Raw genomic sequence first — 4868 nt, 5'->3', positions numbered from 1 at the left:
TTAACATTAACCAGAAACAGGTGGCTAGTATCTCCCAAGCTGAATTCCCCCACCCCCGCATAGGGCTGTGTGCTGAAGGCAGCTGTTGGGAAACCTGAAAGGAGAATGCAGCTTTCCCCTCTTCTACGGCCTTACAACAGCGCTGATCTTCTAAACAGGTCCTAACGAGCTTCCACACAGGTCTTAACAGCTCTTGAAGAGCCAGAAAAATTGAGTTTGACAATAACAGCTCTTGGAGAGCCAGAAAAAATGAATTCAATTGCAAAGCGCCCATGGTTACTTTTGTTACCCTTTTTTATTACTTTTCTTTTACTTTCAGTTCACTATTCTTTATAGCCTCTACTTCCGAGGTCTTTATTGCTCCAACCCCGAGACCTTATTGCCTCTTCACCAAGGACTTTATCGTCCCGCTTACCTGGAACTTACCAGCCGGCTGCCCTGACTGCAAAAGGTTCTGAGTCTCAAGAGGTTTCCCCGTCCGGGCCACCAACTGTTACTGTCCTCATCCAGCAAGAAAGACCCGACCGAGAACTCTTCCTTTTAGCAGTTTATTTCAGGAACCTTTTAACAATGTTTCCACTCCTGCTTCTCCTGCCTGCTTCTCCTGCCTTCTCTGGCTTCTGCCGCTACTGCCTCTCTCAATCCCTTACTGAAGCTCCGCCTTCCTGCCTCTGGGGAGTTGTTACTTAAGCTCTGCCTTCCGGCCCACCCTCGGCAGTTGAGTACTCCCAAGCTTAGCCAATCCCAATGGGCCACGTAGCAAAAGTGGATAGGTCACCAGATGCGGAAGCAACCAATGGCAGCAAGCTTAGCCAAATGATGGCTTTGTTTACGAGACCGCTTGCTCTTGGAACAGCTCTCCACAAGGAACCAGTGGGGGTGGGGAGGCTGGGTGTCTCTGGGATGAGCTGAGGCTCACCCGACTCCATGCCTGGCCTCCTACGTGTTCTCAAGTGCAGTGAGCAACCTCAGGAGAGGATGCTGGAACACCAAGGTGCAACGCCTCATACTCCTTTATCCTGTAAGCTCCTTAGCCCTGGCAGTGTCTGCCCCTTATGGTACCAGCCAGATGCATCAGCCTCAAGCAAAGTTGAAAGTCCACCATCATCTCTTCAACTACCCTCTGGAAGAGAAGAGATGGGTTTGGGTCCATCCACTCACACTGCCAGGCGCTGGGCTGCTCTCTCCTGGTGGGAAGAATCCACATACACTGTGGAAGTGCTACTCAGCTCACCGGCCGCTTTCCTCACACAGTCAGGTACCACTATGGCGAAGAGAGCCTACCCCGGTCATGCCTCTAACTCCTGGACTTCAGGGACAAGGCCCTCGACACCAGAAGACACCTCACAGGTTCATTTGAAACTTGGTCAGAAAGGTCCACTTTCCCCGTGCGACACAAGGCAGCTAATGGTTTTAGACAAGCCTGTGAAGTCAAGGCTCCTGAGGCCCACAATTTCATCAGGTCACACACAGGTAGGGCTTGAGATCAATCTGAACAATCAATTTTAAAAGGAAGGGCAAAGTATGCCTATGTGCTGAAGCAAACTGTGGCTATCAACCCTCTCTTCTCTGGTAAGCCATCTTGGGCTGGCGAGCCTTCTTCCCCTGTGGAGCCTTCTGGCAACCAGGCTGTGATGTTTGGCAGTCACAGATTTTTCTCTCTTTCTGCCATTACTAATCTTCCGTTATGTAGCATTAGTGCACAATGTGTCTGCCCCCCCTCATTGTGTTCTGCAATTAGTCTCTGAGTGACCAGTGTTAATAACACTGACATTAGCCACGTTCTTCGGAGCCCTGGGCTGCAGCACTGCCTGATTCGGTGCTGTTTGGAATAAAGGGCCTGGATCCTTGTAAATGGAGCAAACAGAGCCCAAGGTAGAAATGTAGCGATAGGTTTCTTATCCCCGACACCCCCACTGCCTTTGAAACTCAGCTAAACAGCATCTACAGTCTTGAATACTGTGGATGGGCATATTATATTTTTCTCCACTGTGAGAAATTTGCAAAACCTAGTTGAGTCTTTGATATATAGGATATGAGCCTAATAAATATTACCTGAAATTGATTATCCTATGAATCGACTGAGAGATACAAGAGAGTGATTGTTAATGCATTATTAGCTGCTGGCAAAATACTATATTTTACATTTTACTGCACAGATTATATATCCTGGCGCACACATTTATGTTGCATGATTTTTGCCTACGTAGTAGCCATTTCCAGGGGCTTTCAAAGGCTGTTTCCCAGAATCTCAAAGCAAAATAAATTACATTTATAAAACAGGTACAGAATGACACTCTCTGGATCAACAAAGACTGTCATGGCAAGACACATCATCCACTGTCACTGACTCCTGTCTTCCGCTATTCTTCTCAGAAGGTGAAGGTTTTTAGATATGATTTTCAACATTCCTAATGATCCACAAATATTCTTGGGCAATGAATTTTGTCTGCTAAGTAAAATTCACAGAGAACAAGAAGAAGTATATGGCTAAAGAGAGTCACCAGGAAGCTCCGGGGAAAGAAGGCACCGTTTAAATCTGAGGCTGTGCAGGCAAATTCACAGCCACAGACAATACACACATGTTGCCCATGGGTCAGGCCCTCAGTCCTAGCTACTCTTTGCCTTCACACATGTTGAACCTGGCCTGACTGCAGGCCTCCCCAGCTCCTAACCTCAGGAGGAAGCAACTCTGTCCCACTATTGTCCTTGAGCACACCAAGATTTCTACTGGCACTAAGAATCACCTTCCTGGCCGCATCCTTTTCATTCATAGGACACCTCTAATGCCCATTGAAAGACTCTTTTCAAATGCATTAACCAAAGTTGTGCACTCAGTAATATCCCTCGCTCCAGTAATGTGCCAGGCTTCATTGCAGCACACCTTATACCTACTATGTTCATCTTGACCCTCCTTGTAGGATTTTCTCCAAATCTAAGAGCCTGGCTGATGGAAAGCTTTTTCTTTTTTAGAAATTTTTCTGTGTGAATATTTTTCCTGACCTATATGAATATGTGTGCAACCTCTTGCCTGCATACAGCAGAAGCGGGAATTCAATCCCCAAAATGGGGTCACATGTGATTATATCTGTGTCCTATGTGTGTATCTGGAAGCTGTCCCTTGGTGGCTGGCAACCTAACTTGGGTCCTCTGCAAGAACAGCAAGTGTTCTTAGCCACTGAACCCTCTCTCTAGCTCCAACAGGAACCAAGGAAGCTGCCTTGGTTGGCCATGCTGGTCTGCTAGCAGAAATTCCCAGCACCTCACAGCCCAGTGTCTGTGGCTGCTGGAAGCTTAAATCCACAGCTATGACCCATCATGGCAACTTCTCCTCTGTGGAGTCTCTATCTCACTGCCAATGTCACCCTGGCTGCAGAGATAGACAAAGAGCACTGGGTTAGGCTTCCCCCTACAACTGTGACTTTAGCTGGTATCACCAAGTCACCGGAGAAGTGATGGCGAGTCAAGAGGCTTTCTGACCATTATCCTTAGTCCTCGCAGAGCCGTGGAGTAGGCTTTGTGAGTATTCTCACCTTTTCATACATAGCCCTAGCCAGGTCCTACCCAGGATTACTCAGGGCAAGATGTCAAGGGGTACCTGACACCAAAGCCAAGAGGGCTCACTCTGATCCAGAAAAGTCCTTTGTACCTCAGTAGAGTCATCTTGCATACATGGTCAGCCATGTCCATGGTCAGCACCCATGTCTATGGTCAGTATGTATATGCTTGGTCAGCACCCATTTCCATGGTCAGTACCCATGTGCTTAGTCAGCACCAATGCGCTTGTTCAGCACCCATGTCCATCCATGGTCAGTACCCCTGTGCTTGGCCAGCACCCATGGCCATGGTCCACAGCCATGTGCTTGGTCAGTACCCCTGTGCTTGGTCAGCACCCACATCCTTGGTCAGCACCCATGTCCATGGTCAGTACCCCTGTGTTTGGTCAGCACTCATGTGCTTGGTCAGTACCCATATCCATGGTTAATACCCATGCCCATGATCAATACCCATGTCCAGGCTCAGCACTTGTGCCCAGGATCAGCACCTGTCCCCTGATGGTCATCACTAGATGCTCTCTGTCAGCACCAGGTCTCCGTTGCTCATCACTTGATGCTCAATATCCATTGGTGCTTCTAGAAACAGAAGGCCCCTATAAGTATGGAAACTTTTTTCCTCAATATTTTCAGCCTGGAGTACTGTTAGTACATACCAAAAAAAAAATTAAAAAATTAAAAAACAAAAAAAGCCAGCTTGCTGTGAGCACCTTTTGTGAGAGTTCCGTTTGAGCAGATTCCAAATATATTTTAAACCCAAATTCCATGCATTTTACAAATTGCTTTTTGTTGTTGTTGATGTGTGTGCTTTCTTAATTTCTGGTAATGCTCAAGTGTGTGGTCCCTTCTGTATGGTTTTCCTAAGTCTTGATCCCTTCTGCTGCCAGAAATTAAAACAAAAAGGCCGTAAGGCTCCTTGTTCTGCCGCCCGAGGTTTCCTAAAGAAAGCCATTGTTAGCTGCAAATTACACTCAATAACTCACTTGGTATGGGCTTTTCTCTAAATTCTAATTATTAATAATTACCCTAAAGTTTTGGAGCTGAGTGTAAAAGGAAATATTCTTGTTCCTACACAGAAAAAGCCCATGGCCCCTTTCCCATTCTGCCTCCAGTGGACCCTCCTGAGGAACAGAGGGGGAGGAGACAGTAGGCAGTTGACCGTGTATGAAATAAATATGTCCATGGAATACAGCACCAACTACATGTTAATTTTAATGGGCAAGGAGAGTTAACGATACCTCAGCAATAGATGTTTCAATATATAAATGTGTATTGATAAACAACCATCATCTAACTTATCTGGAGGTTTGAAGG

This window comes from Mastomys coucha, unplaced genomic scaffold, assembly GCF_008632895.1.
Source record: "Mastomys coucha isolate ucsf_1 unplaced genomic scaffold, UCSF_Mcou_1 pScaffold13, whole genome shotgun sequence".
NCBI classification, from domain to species: domain Eukaryota; kingdom Metazoa; phylum Chordata; class Mammalia; order Rodentia; family Muridae; genus Mastomys; species Mastomys coucha.
Note: the sequence above shows the minus strand (reverse complement) of the source record.